Raw genomic sequence first — 16,364 nt, 5'->3', positions numbered from 1 at the left:
ATGGATATTTTCTATAAACATGGAAAAAAAGGATACCTACCCTCATAATTGAATTGAGCGTTGCTACGGAATACTATCAAGTAAGAAAACAGCTAAATGTACCAAACAGCCATAAGACCGCAATCGGCTATTCGTTTCTGTCTTTGCCTACTTTCATAATGAGCTCACTTTAGACGTGTTTGAAGACTAAACCAAGTTGCTGTAAAAATGACACCCCTTGGCATTTATTTCTTTTGATAGTGAATACCGAAGAATGCTCACTGGACTGTAACAATTCATCAGGTCCTTGTGCGTTTTGTCGACCGTATTGTTCGTTAGAATACAATTATGAACTATAAACTACGGTTTAGAGGTTGTAGGTTTTAATGTATAAACAGCTTCCCTACAGGTAACAGTGCTTGTAATACTCCTTTATAACATGTAAAACTAAAACAGATACTGATGGCTAGGTGTTTACCAAACTATCGCTGCCAAGGAAATAAGATATTCGGGTATTCCATTCATAGCTGGTACATTGAAATATACGAAATATACAGTTATGCCAAATGAGATATTTCAATGTATTTCAGAATACCTTATTAAAACTATGATAACGCAGTTCAGACATATTATTGAATGAATATGTCACGTGATCGTCATCTAGATAAGTTGATGTGTTTTCGTTTTTTTAAGGTTCGATAATTTTTATTTCCCCATCATCAAAAATAGGCACGTACATAAATTGATCTCACTCAAGAGTTTTATAAATCAGCTAACATATACAATGTACATGAACACACTCTTTCATACATACATAGCTATTAATTATATAACGTAAGTTGATACGCGTTTAATTGGCGAGAGACAGGAATTACATTAACGAACTGTTAATGACCTTCGTGTCTGGAGTTATGACCAATTTGCACTGACGCTTTTAACCTCAAATTTACCTTTTGATTTAACTAGTTATATCAAAAGACTGTATATCACATCAATTATCTTTGTCATTATTACAATGAATGATATTGATAAACTGTAATGGCCCTGAGCTAGTCCCTACATAGAAACGTACATTGGATACTTCACAATAGATTGCAACCATATCTTTAATGGAACACTTACGTATTCACATGTCAGACGGTAGGGCATTTATCTAACTGTCCTAATCGTCCCCAGGCAGTATATCTCAATTGCAATGATGCACTACCCTATAGAGAACCTACATAAACTATTGTTAAACAAGAAATATGTTTCTGTGACATGCAAACGACATTGCTACTTTGACCGAGATAGGGAAAGGTATTTACTATGGCACACCTCCTCTGCAGCTTAAAGAGTTTAGTTCGGTAATCTATTTTAATAGGCTTGTATTTCTTATTTGAATTATGCTATGGATGTTTTTTTCAGGTTAAACACTAACTTCCAAGTATATTACACATACGAATATTTGTATGCGTCTAAAGCCCCTGAATTGTTAATGACATCTTAAATTCTATATAATTTCATATACTAAACTCACCATATACATGTACATGTGTTCCACAATATAAAAATATATGAAATTAGCAAAATAAGTAATTCGAAATACAAATTAGCTATCTTCACAGAATCTTGGAACACTAGAGCCATGGTATTGTAACACACTGTGACAGATTGAATTGAGTCATTACACGTATATAACAAACTACGTTGGATAACACAACAACTACTGGTTAATGGTCCCCATACTACAGAGACAATTACGCAGACGAGATTTGTCTTACCCGTGTAAAGATAAGCCATATATAACACATTCCTACGTATTAATACGTTGGGACAAGCCTCAGTGCAATGCATGCAATAGATCATTAACCGCTGAACACTTTATTGGATTGTAATCCACAAGAGTAAGAGAGAACACCAAGTCTGAAAATTGTCTTCAAAGTCGTTAACATAAACACAATTCTCAACATTGAAATATGCTGATTTGTATTACAAGTGTAAAAGGATCGGCTTTTCACCTCAAACCGACACCTTTAAAATATGTATACCCAGGTTCGGTGATCTTGGGTCCGTCAGGGTCTTACATTCTGGGTCATAATTTGTACGTGAAGTCTGGCAAATAAACACAAACTCAAGATATATAAAGTTCAGGTAGTTTTATTAGGATACCACTAAACACTATGTAAAAATATACAGAGACACAGGGACAAATTATACAATTCTGTCACGCACTCAACACACACATACTATAGGACAACATGACAGTAGTTTAGTAAACTAGCGGCTACATGGCCATACTATAACGATAGTACACAAAACTACTGACAGTGAGTGTTACCATAACAGTCTAACAAAGACTTTCATTCTGACTACGTGAGTCGGGGAGAGCTGAGCCAGGCAGTCCTACAAAGACTTTCCATCTGACTACGTGAGTCGGGGAGAGCTGAGCCAGGCAGTCCTACAAAGACTTTCCATCTGACTACGTGAGTCGGGGAGAGCTGAGCCAGGCAGTCCTACAAAGACTTTCCATCTGACTGGCGAACTACACAGGTGTAACGGCTTATATAGACAACCGCGGCAATCCGCACGTGCAATATTGGCGCCAAATTACCTGTACTCGGAACACTTCCGCTGTCAAATGACTAAGGAATTCCGAATAGTATAAACAGCCGGTATATCGAACAATACAGTCGTAACTTGTAAGTAGACAGTCACCATATAATCTATTCAATAAAGTTTATAAATTCCTCAACTTTTACACTCCTCCCCCCTTAAGACAAAAGTTACAACTTTTTGTCAAAATGTACATAATTTGTAAACTTTGATGACAAAGAAATATATCTCAGCAGATCGTATAAAAACTACACATGTCTGCACAACATCAGTTTTAACATACAATTGTAGTTTCAAAGTACAACGTCACTACAAACATACTTTCACAAAGTTTTGTACACAATTAAGGCTCCGATCAGTTCGGATGGAGATGCCAACTTACTACCTATAAACAATGATCATACATATATATTTGATTCAACACATGATACAATCTTCAAAAACATTTAACATAAATAGGAATACGTCCCTCTCACGAACTCTTCTAAAAACATGTTAACAAACATTATAGGTGATACAAAAATAATCACATAATTTAGCATAGAATCCATTACTACAAAATAATTCATGAATTCATAGACAACATATCAACCAGAAATCGAACACCTACATTCCATACACTGTACATCACTCGTGTAAAGTACACACTAAACAATCAGATTGAGCACACACAACAATCACAAACATGACTTAAATCATTATATCCACTCCCCTAGAAACCTATATTGCAAAATGTAATGATAGTGTTACTTCATGTATGTTACAACATCAATATAAAAATGGAACTTCAATCACAGAACTACACAGCACACTCATCTCTGTGTTAATAGCTTCAAGAGCATAATTCAAAGTGCCCAGTAAACTTTTTTCCATGGATATGCTTACCATGCCAGGGTAACATGGTCAACCATTGCGTTTTACCAAAACTACCTACATGGTTGCTCACTCTTCAAAAGCATAAACACAATAAAAACAATTTCCTGTATAACAAAATAACAATACAATAAAATATAAGACATAATGCATAACAAAACAAGCACTTGATTATCTCGAGCTCTGCCACATCAGATTCATTTTGTACATAACCACAGACAATATGTACAGAATCACTACATAATGGCAAGATACACTAAGTATCCAGTTCCAGTAACTTTTAAGTATCCAAATCACAAAGTATTTTAAGCTGTACACACAATGAAAGCAACTCGCACAAAACACAGTTTCCGGCAAAACACAAAGTCATTTACTACCCATTAGGTGCTACTCCAATAGTTGGCTCCACTATACCCACTGTACTTATGAGATAGACATACCTCTACAACCTCTAAGTGACGTTACTAGTCAGCTAGCACTGAGACAATCTCACACACCCATAGTTAGCTCTAGGTTGACCCGACTCCTTTCCTTCAGAGTCATATTCTAAAATGGATTCCTCTTCCATATTTAGACAGGAAATCTTATCACTCCAAGAATTCCACACTACTACACAAGTAGTTCAACCAAGCAACAAAAGTATCCTTATAAAGTTTAATATAAACCACAAACACTGCTAACCTGTCACCTGAGGCTGAGTACAGCAATATCACATCTGCTTTTCAACTCTGGCCTCCTAGCCTTTGGTATAGATTTAAACTTAAACTAACACTCCACAAGATACCAGGAACCTTCACCATACCCTGTAGCATTAACAAAGGAAAACTCTGACTATATTATTCATCCAAGCCAATTATAACAACTTTTCCAACGACAGATTAAAGACGGGTCCCTGTGTTCGACATACTTCCGTTATACATCAGGATTTTCCCGGAAATACCAAGTTTATTTATAAAACTGCCACTCACTCCAAGTAAACACACACAAATAAAGTCTATTTGCCATTACTTCACTTCAGTTTTACAAATCTTATCGCACCAACATTTCAAAAATGCCCAAAACGGGTTACCAAGATCCTGGTCAGTACGGCATCAATGTAAAAGGATCGGCTTTTCACCTCAAACCGACACCTTTAAAATATTTATACCCAGGTTCGGTGATCTTGGGTCCGTCAGGGTCTTACATTCTGGGTCATAATTTGTACGTGAAGTCTGGCAAATAAACACAAACTCAAGATTTATAAAGTTCAGGTAGTTTTATTAGGATACCACTAAACACTATGTAAAAATATACAGAGACACAGGGACAAATTATACAATTCTGTCACGCACTCAACACACACATACTATAGGACAACATGACAGTAGTTTATAGTAAACTAGCGGCTACATGGCCATACTATAACGATAGTACACAAAACTACTGACAGTGAGTGTTACCATAACAGTCTAACAAAGACTTTCATTCTGACTACGTGAGTCGGGGAGAGCTGAGCCAGGCAGTCCTACAAAGACTTTCCATCTGACTACGTGAGTCGGGGAGCGCTGAGCCAGGCAGTCCTACAAAGACTTTCCATCTGACTGGCGAACTACACAGGTGTACCGGCTTATATAGACAACCGCGGCAATCCGCACGTGCAATATTGGCGCCAAATTACCTGTACTCGGAACACTTCCGCTGTCAAATGACTAAGGAATTCCGAATAGTATAAACAGCCGGTATATCGAACAATACAGTCGTAACTTGTAAGTAGACAGTCACCATATAATCTATTCAATAAAGTTTATAAATTCCTCAACTTTTACACAAGATTGAGTAGTCATCATCATTTGTACAATGTAAATTGCATGGTACCCCTCTCTTACTCAATTAGTAAGGTGAGGCCGGGGAATTACTAGGCCACATTATTAAAACACTGACCAAGAAAGGCTATCGTGACTGTCATTTTATCGCGCCATCCTACAATCTGCGCTTCATTCGACTATAACAAATTTAGTGGGCGCTGTGAGCTGAACAGTATGATCCATTTCCCTGGTGTTGTTTGGTGTTTTTATTTTGGTTGACATCTTTCCCTGGTGTTGTTTCGCTCTTAATTACTGCTACTTTCGATGGGGTCTAAAACAAGACAGAGAACAAAGGAAATATGAGGAGAAAAAATATATAATTATATACAAAATATAACCGATAATTAACTCTATCGTCTACAGAAGATGTAAGAGAATTTAAAAAAAAACATTTTGCGAATACTAATTTGTGATAATTCCTTTTTTGTATAAATTACTGTCAAATAATTGTTTTGAAGAGTTATACACTTGCTAACTATTTGTTGCGATTAACAATGAACTGTAATTTATGCACACGTTTCCAAAAATATCAGTTCTGCATATATGATTAGCGGAATTTCTCTTTAGGTCAAATCAATATGCCTTCATGAAATTGTGAAAAGAACACACGTTTACACTAAATAGGTCAATTCATCTTCAGAAAAGTTTGTCATTTCTGTTAAAAACAAGTAACACAAACTCGTGTTATTGTAACTTGTGAAAAAAATCAATAACTCGAGTGAGAGAAATACTATATACAACAACCAATCGCCGTGTGCCATCTATATCTGTAATACACGAGTAATAATTGGCTATCCCGTCATGGTTAGTAAGCGGCTAATTATTGGTTATCATGTCATCTTAACGTAGTAGCAAATTGTAATTGGTTATCAAGTCATTTTCAAAACGAATAATTGATAATACATAATCATTAATAGGCGGCTGATAGGACGATGATTGTGACGGATTTGGTTTGTTTTTCGTCCTATTAACAGCAAGGGTCATTTAAGGACGTGCCAGGTTTTGGAGGTGGAGGTAAGCCGGAGTAACCGGAGAAAAACCACCGGCCTACGGTCAGTACCTGGCAACTTCCCCACGTTGGTTTCGAACTCGCAACCCAGTGGTTGAGGGCTAGTGTTAGAGTGTCGGGACACCTTAACCACTCTGCCACCGCGGCCCCTAACTTTTTGTGAGGGAGCTTACGTCTACATTTTGAATATTAATTGCACATGATTTAGAGTTAAAAAAGTTTCAAAATTAAAAATAAGCCTTAAATATCCGCCCATCTACTTTTGCTCAAACCCTGAATGTGAAAATATTAATTTTTACTCCATAACCTTACCTGAAGAGTCATTTTATATTTTGTTGGGTTCCTTAACATACGGGAATACCTGACAATGAGAAGAAGAAAAGGTCGCAACCCTCCAGCGACATTATCACTTCACTCAACTAAACTTCAGTTTTACTGATTCAAAACTGTTTTAACTTAAATTAAACTACCATAAAGGCAACCACCACCATCACCACCACCACCACAGTCACCACCACAACAACCACCACCACCACAACAACCACCACCACAGTCACCACCACCACCACCACCACCACCACCACAACAACCACCACCACCACCACAGTCACCACCACAACAACCACCACCACCACCACCACCACCACCCCCACCACCACCACCATCACCACCACCACCACCACCACCACCACCACCACCACCACCACCACCACCATCACCACAACACCACCACCACCACCACCACCACCACCACCACCGTCACCACCACCACCGTCACCAACACCACCGTCACCACCACCGTCACCACCACCACCACCACCACCGTCACCGTCACCACCACCACCACCACCAACAACAACACCACCACCACCGTCACCACCACCACCGTCACCACCACCGTCACCACCACCACCGTCACCACCACCGTCACCCCCACCACCACCACCACCGTCACCACCACCGTCACCACCACCACCACCACCGTCACCACCACCACCGTCACCGTCACCACCACCAACAACAACAACAACACCACCACCACCGTCACCACCACCACCGTCACCACCACCACCGTCCCCACCACCACCGTCACCACCACCACCGTCACCGTCACCACCACCACCACCACCAACAACAACAACACCACCACCACCGTCACCACCACCACCGTCACCACCACCGTCACCACCACCACCACGACCGTCACCACCACCACCGTCACCGTCACCACCACCACCACCGTCCCCACCACCACCGTCACCACCACCACCACCAACAACAACAACACCACCACCGTCACCACCACCACCGTCACAACCACCACCACCGTCACCACCACCACCGTCACAACCACCACCACCACCACCACAACAACCAACATATTCTACATGCCAATAATACATGATTATCATATACATAAATTATATACAATATTCGTGCCTTATTAGCCTCAAATTTAAATGTCTAACAAATTTTCAAAGATCGCTGATATTATCAACAGTAAGTAACTTAATGAGTGAGTGTATACCGGGAAGGTTTTCGTCAGGAATATATGGTACTCGTCACCACACCTGGTACCCGTCACCACACCTGGTACCCGTCACTACACCTGGTACTCGTCACCACACCTGGTATCCGTCACCACACCTGGTACCCGTCACCACACCTGTACCCGTCACCACACCTGGTACCCGTCACTACACCTGGTACCCGTCACCCCAAATGGTACCCGTCGTCACACCTGGTACCCGTCATCACACCTGATAGTCGTCACCACACCTGGTACTCGTCACCACACCTGGTAAGCGTCACCACACCTGGTACCCGTCACCACACCTGGTACTCGTCACCACACCTGGTACTCGTCACCACACCTGGTACTCGTCACCACACCTGGTATCCGTCACCACACCTGGTACCCGTCACCACACCCGGTACCCGTCACTACACCTGGTACTCGTCACCACACCTGGTACCCGTCGTCACACCTGGTACCCGTCGTCACACCTGGTACCCGTCATCACACCTGGTACCCGTCACCACATCTGGTACCCGTCACCACACCTGGTACCCGTCATCACACCTGGTACCCGTCATCACACCCGGTACCCGTTACCACATATGGTACCCGTCACCACAGGCATATATGGTAAGATCTATACAATCTACAACGAGCTGGTTTGTGGTGCTCAGGAAGCTGAGATTACCGAACAGTTTGTGACATTGTAGCTGTGTCCTTTGGTAAGACACTTCGATTGAATTACCATGGACAACATACAACAGGTCTCCCGTATGCTTCACTTTATGGTAGCAACCAAGCATTGTATGGAGACCCCGACACAGAATCACATTGGCATTTCATGAGCTGATAAACCAATCGAACACTCAAATATGTAAACAAATCTCTCATTGAAACGACTGATAATCACGTCCGTGTTGAATAAGATTATTGGATTTTAAAAGTAGTATAAAACTTTATGAAGTGGATACATTCTCGTAATTGTGATTAATTTCTCATGCCAGAAAAGTGCTTATTGACAGATTCTGATGTGTATATTTCATGTCCAAAATAAGTAACATAGTTTGTATTTTGAGAGAGACACGCACAGCTACCCCTCCTTCCCCGATACACACATCTAACCACCCCCTCTTCCCCCAACACACACATCTATATCCCCCCCTTCCTAGACACACACAACTACCCCCTCCTCCCTCCGACACACACACACCTACCCCTCCACCTTACCCAGAAACACATATCTCCCCCTCCCTTTCACACCCGACACACACATATACTCCTCCTTCTCCCCCGACACACACATCAACATATCCCCCTTCCTTAAACACACATCTACCCCTCCCCCGACACACACATCTCCCCCCCCCCCCGACACACACACATCAATATTTCCCCTTCCCCAATCACACACATCTGCCCCTCCCCCGACACACACATATATCTACCCCTTCCACTCCCCCCCCCGACACACATATCTACCCCCCCCCCCCGACACACATATCTACCCCTCCCACTCCCCCCCGACACACACATATCAACATCTCCCCCTTCCCCAATCACACACATCTGCCCCCCCCCCGCCCCGACACACACATCTACCCCTCCTCCTCCGCCTCCTCCCGATGCACACATCAACATCTCCTCCTTCCCATAACACACACATCTATCCATCCCCCTTCCAAGACACACATCTTCCTCCCCCCCCCCCCCCCCCCCCCCCCCCCCCCCCGACACATCTAGTTCCTAAACAAACACACCTACCCCTCCCTTTCCCCTAAAACACCCCTCCCCCTAGTATCATTATATCTTGGTGATTTGACATCAACTGTAATTCAAAGTAATGCACGATCTGTACAACTCGTACAAGTTGTCAGACTTGGAAGGTAAATATCACGACCTGTACAACTCATACAAGTTGTCGGACTAGGAAGGTTAATATCACGACCTGTACAACTCGTACAAGTTGTCGGACTAGGAAGGTTAATATCACGACCTGTACAACTCGTATAAGTTGTCGGACTAGGAAGGTTAATATCACGACCTGTACAACTTGTACAAGTTGTCGGACTAGGAAGGTTAATATCACGACCTGTACAACTCGTACAAGTTGTCGGACTAGGAAGGGTAATATCACGACCTGTACAACTCGTACAAGTTGTCGGACTAGGAAGGTTAATATCACGACCTGTACAACTCGTACAAGTTGTCGGACTAGGAAGGTTCATATCACGACCTGTACAACTCGTACAAGTTGTCGGACTAGGAAGGTTAATATCACGACCTGTACAACTCGTACAAGTTGTCGGACTAGGAAGGTTAATATCACGACCTGTACAACTCGTACAAGTTGTCGGACTAGGAAGGTTAATATCACGACCTGTACAACTCGTACAAGTTGTCGGACTAGGAAGGTTAATATCACGACCTGTACAACTCGTACAAGTTGTCGGACTAGGAAGGTTAATATCACGACCTGTACAACTCGTACAAGTTGTCGGACTTGGGAGGTTAATATCACGACCTGTACAACTCGTACAAGTTGTCGGACTAGGAAGGTTAATATCACGACCTGTACAACTCGTACAAGTTGTCGGACTTGGGAGGTTAATATCACGACCTGTACAGCTCGTACAAGTTGTCGGACTAGGAAGGTTAATATCACGACCTGTACAACTCGTACAAGTTGTCGGACTAGGAAGGTTAATATCACGACCTGTACAGCTCGTACAAGTTGTCGGACTAGGAAGGTTAATATCACGACCTGTACAACTCGTACAAGTTGTCGGACTTGGGAGGTTAATATCACGACCTGTACAGCTCGTACAAGTTGTCGGACTAGGAAGGTTAATATCACGACCTGTACAACTCGTACAAGTTGTCGGACTAGGAAGGTTAATATCACGACCTGTACAACTTGTACAAGTTGTCGGGCTAGGAAGGTTAAAATCACCTATATTCGATATCTATAAATTGTTATATCACTGACCATTACTGTAGCTTTGCCTTGTTAACAAAGTGGTCATTCCTGCAAACTCACCTGGTTTTGTGATAGCATATAGACTAGAATCCGGACAACCGGTTCAAGGCTGGTGTGTTTGTGATAAGGCCAAGTATAGGTTCGGTCGAGGTCAAGCAAAATTGATTTTATTAAAATACTGATGAATTGCTTTCGCCCTAAAAATAATCGTTGGTATATTTATCCCATAGCATTCTCATGGAAATAGTCATACCTTCATCCAAGTTTGCTGATTGACCTCATTCAAAGAAAAAAGAATCCATGACAATTTTGTCAAAAAATAACTGAAATACAAAGCATATTCTAATGTTTTATTAAATGACTCCGGTCAACGCGAGTCTTGACCAGTTCAAGGCGGGTGTTTTTACGATAAGGCCAGGCGTGAGTTCGTGTGAGGTCAAACTCAATTGATTTTATCAAAATACTGAGTAAGCGTTTGAAATAAAAAAAAAAAAGAGAATGCAAATAACTATGATGCCGAGATAAAGTTTGCTATATCAAATCCGTACCTTGCTCTTAAATGTCATGGAACAAGCATTAATGAAAGTGAAAGTTAACGTACTGTGAATTTCGTCAACAGCGAAAATAGAAATAATGAAATAAACATCCAAAGTGTCATCACTAGAACAAACCTAAGTATCCAAGACGAGATCTGCGAGTACTTTAAGGATTATACACATCTCAAGTTCACGTGAAAACATTGATAACGTTATCTCCTTACGAAGACTTTGACCACGAAACGGAGTTTTCTACAAGAAATTCATAAAGAATCATCGAGCACTAATTCGTACAAGTTTAGCTACTCAGCTGAGGCAATTTAACACCGGGAATCACTGCTGTGTTCGACCCATTTGATAGATATGTTAGTATACTCTATATCAATATTTTTATTCTGTATGATATGTGGTGACAGTTACTAGGTGTGATGACGAGTACAATGTGTGATGACGAGTACCAGATGTGGTGACGGGTACAATGTGTGATGACGGGTACCAGATGTGGTGACGGGTACAAAGTATGATGACGGGTACCAGTTGTAATGACGGGTACCAGGTGTGATGACGGGTACAAGATGTGGGGACGGGTATCACGTAGCTACGGGCCCCAGGTGTGATGACGGGTACCAGGTGTGATGACGAGTACCGGGTGGTGACGGGTACCAGGTGGTGACAGGTACCAGGTTGTGCCGGGTACCAGGTGGTGACGGGCATCAGGTGTGATGACGAGTACCAGGTGGTGACGGGTACCAGGTGGTGACGGGCATCAGGTGTGATGACGAGTACCAGGTGGCGACGGGTAACAGGTATGATGACGGGTACCAGGTGTGATGACGGGTACTATGTGTGGTGACGGGTACAGGTGTGATGACGGGTACCTGGTGTGATGACGGGTACCAGGTGTGATGACAGGTACCAGGTGTGATGACGGGTACCAGGTGTGATGACGGGTACTATGTGTGATGACGGGTAACAGGTGTGATGACGGGTAACAGGTGTGATGACGGGTACCAGACGTGGTGACGGGTACTATGTGTGGTGACGGGTAACAGGTGTGATGACGGGTAACAGGTGTGATGACGGGTACCAGGTGTGATGACAGGTACCAGGTGTGATGACGGGTACCAGGTGTGATGACGGGTACTATGTGTGGTGACGGGTAACAGGTGTGATGACGGGTACCAGGTGTGGTGACAGGTACCAGGTGTGATGACGGGTACCAGGTGTGATGACGGGTACCAGGTGTGATGACAGGTACCAGGTGTGGTGACAGGTACCAGGTGTGATGACGGGTACCAGGTGTGATGACGGGTACCAGGTGTGATGACGGGTACCAGGTGTGATGACGGGTACTATGTGTGATGACGGGTAACAGGTGTGGTGACGGGTAACAGGTGTGATGACGGGTAACAGGTGTGATGACGGGTACAAGATGTGGGGACGGGTACTAGGTGTGATGACGGGTACCAGGTGGTGAGGGTACCAGGTTGTGACGGGTACCAGGTGGTGACGGGTATCAGGTGGTGACAGGTACCAGGTTGTGCCGGGTACCAGGTGGTGACGGGCATCAGGTGTGATGACGAGTACCAGGTGGTGACGAGTAACAGGTGTGATGACGGGTACCAGGTGTGATGACGGGTACCAGGTGTGATGACGGGTAACAGGTGTGATGACGGGTACCAGACGTGGTGACGGGTAACAGGTGTGATGACGGGTACCAGGTGTGATGGCGGGTACTATGTGTGATGACGGGTAACAGGTGTGATGACGGGTACCAGACGTGGTGACGGGTACCAGGTGTGATGGCGGGTACCAGGTGTGGTGACTGATACCAGATGTGGTGACGGGTACTATGTGTGATGACGGGTACCAGGTGTGATGACGGGTACAATGTGTGATGACGGGTAACAGGTGTGATGACGGGTAACAGGTGTGATGACGGGTACCAGGTGTGATGACGGGTAACAGGTGTGATGACGGGTAACAGGTGTGATGACAGGTACTAGGTGTGATGACGGGTAACAGGTGTGATGACGGGTACCAGACGTGGTGACGGGTAACAGGTGTGATGACGGGTACCTGGTGTGATGACGGGTACTATGTGTGATGACGGGTAACAGGTGTGATGACGGGTAACAGGTGTGATGACGGGTACCAGACGTGGTGACGGGTACCAGGTGTGATGACGGGTACCAGGTGTGGTGACTGATACCAGATGTGGTGACGGGTACTATGTGTGATGACGGGTACCAGGTGTGATGACGGGTACAATGTGTGGTGACCATTACCAGTTGTAATGACGGGTACCACGTGTGGTGACGGGTACAAGATGTGGTGACGGGTACCAGGTGTGGTGATTGGTACTAGTTGTGGTGACGTGTATCATTTATGGTGACGGATACCATATTTGGCGATGGCTAGTAAACATGGTCTATCTGTAAAGATCGCTGCTATGTAACTGGAAGGATTCCACCTGTGGAGACGGGTAGCCCATAACTGGAGTGATCCGCTTTAAACCGGGCGCCTTACAATGATGTGACAGTGGAATCACTTTATAACGGGCAAATGGCTTTTTTGTGCATGCGTTCCAGTCTCTACAATCCAGTCTGAGAACGAGAGATGATAACGATTGTTTTATTGTTTGTCATCTCACTCCATCAATCTGTAATTGCTGTACAATGTGACATTAAAACAATAAGAGGAATATATTTCTAAATATACGGTCCCTTGCTACTCAAACGCAGAACTATCGACAAATATATACGAAAAATAAAATGATATCTACTCCTCGAAATACCTTACCTTTTTTTACATACTGATTAAAGTTGCACTATATTCACATCATATAATGTACACTTTTATTTTCGACCAAGTATAAATACTAAACTGTCTTGGATACTGAGTAAACACATATTGAGATTGTCAATTTTTGTTTCATTTCTGCGGATTTACCGCGAAAATAATTCATCCAGGATACGCAGTACCTAGGTACATATTGGGGATCTCATTTTTCAGTTTCCGGTATTTCGAAGTTCCACCATACAAATCTAAAGATCGTGACTCGTAAAAATTTATATAACAGCGAAAAATATGTGAATATATTTGAGGTATGTCCTCTCTATATATACATATCTTAACATAGTATCGTCCACACCTGGAGTGTGGGTTGATCATGTGACTATAATACTGTGAGTGAATGATCAAATTTTTGCGTCGTGCAGGTGTGTCCAGTGATGATGACACACTGGGAACAAAGTCCACTGTTAGGACCTCTGTTTTTACTCGTGGATCGCTTATCAAACGCCACGAGAGGCTGTAGAGGGGGTTCCATGGTCGGACATAGGGTTATTTGTATATATTGATTATAAACAACATAGCGATATATTGTACTATGGAATTGATATATGGTATTATTATACATATTCTCCGTATGTCTCGAATTGATACAGTGGCGAAATCCGTCCTAAAATGATGTTGATATATTTCAGTGGCTAAACCGTCCTAAAATGATGTCGATATGTTACAGTGGTCAAATCCGTCCTAAAATGATGTTGATATGTTACAATGGCTAATTCCGTCCTTAAATACTGTTAATATGATACCCTGGTCAAATCCGTCCTAAAATGTTGTTGATATGATATTAAATAATACAAACCATTGACTGAACACATACTTCTTTAAAAAGATGCCTGATCGCCGGAAGTGTACAATACATGTCACAAAAATTTACAACATGAGAAATTTATCTAATCAACACCAATAAATGAAGAAAAAGAAAATACATGCAACCTTGAATGAAGACCGAAAGTGACTTAAAAGTACGGCTGCGCACGAGAAAATCTTGTGATGCAAATAAATATTTATCCATTTCAGATTTAAAAGATGAAATTATACGCACACGCTTTTGAAAAGTTGGTTTAACATGAAGTACATTACTTTTGGTAATTATTTAGAATATACCACGTTATATTCTTGTTTTCAGGCGATCTCGATTACATTGTCAGTCGATCGTGATTACGTTTTCAGACGATCTTGATCTTGGTCACGGATATGTAGCAACTATAAAAATGCTTTGTTACTGAAAATTTTAATTAGATCATGTACTCGAGACCACTAACGTCCCAGGTGAGCGCTCTATCAATTAAACTATAGCAAATCTACAATTGTCACAAACGATTCCAGCAAGTACTCTGCAGGTAGGGCGTAAGAAATTTACCTGCTGCATGTCCCCATGGTATGGTCTTAAGAGACGATTTTATGTTTTTTCTCCTCTTTCTAAACAAATTTCTTCTTCCTTAAATCTCCCTTGACACACTTTCGCTTTTAGTTACTCGTTTGTCCCTGTAAGGAAGGCTTTTATTTATTTTCCGCGGCCAAGACATATGGTAGTTTATTCTGCTGCTTATTATGAGAGAGACGACTGCTCTGCCCGTCTTTAGTTTTTGGCAGGGTGTTTATAAATAATTCTCCCCACACCAATAGACCTATTCTTAAAACATCATCTAGCCTTCTGTATGGGAGAGGACTTGACGGAAAGTTTCCTTAAGATCGTTTAAACTTCAAATATTTTTTGTATATTGCAACATTTAAGTGATTTCTATAAGTGAAGGAACGTTCGCGAGGCCGGGGTCCAGTCGTTGCGAGGACGTTTATTCCCGCTGAGATTTTGTTAATCACGTGCAGAATTGAGCGGGAAGTAAAGCTGTCACTGTTAAATATAAAATGAGCCTCCAAACTCGACACAGAATGTTATTATCTATATAAGGAAATATGAAGTGTTATTCAAACTTCATATTGGGTTATGATATCTCAAGGTGTGTTAAACCCTCATATTGGGTGTATACCAATTTATATCAGTGTATAATGATAATTGACTGATGAAATATAACATCTAAACCAACCACAAACAAAGAGAGACACTGTTAGAATGTTGTATATCATTTGACCTTCGTCCATAAGCGAACAGACAGGAAACATTGATTATAATTCAGTGACGACTTTCCCGGAGTTCCCTCGGGAGCCCCAATATTTA

The sequence above is a fragment of the Pecten maximus genome, chromosome 16 (assembly GCF_902652985.1).
Source record: "Pecten maximus chromosome 16, xPecMax1.1, whole genome shotgun sequence".
Classification (NCBI taxonomy): Eukaryota; Metazoa; Mollusca; class Bivalvia; order Pectinida; family Pectinidae; genus Pecten; species Pecten maximus.
This window is presented reverse-complemented; position numbering follows the sequence as displayed.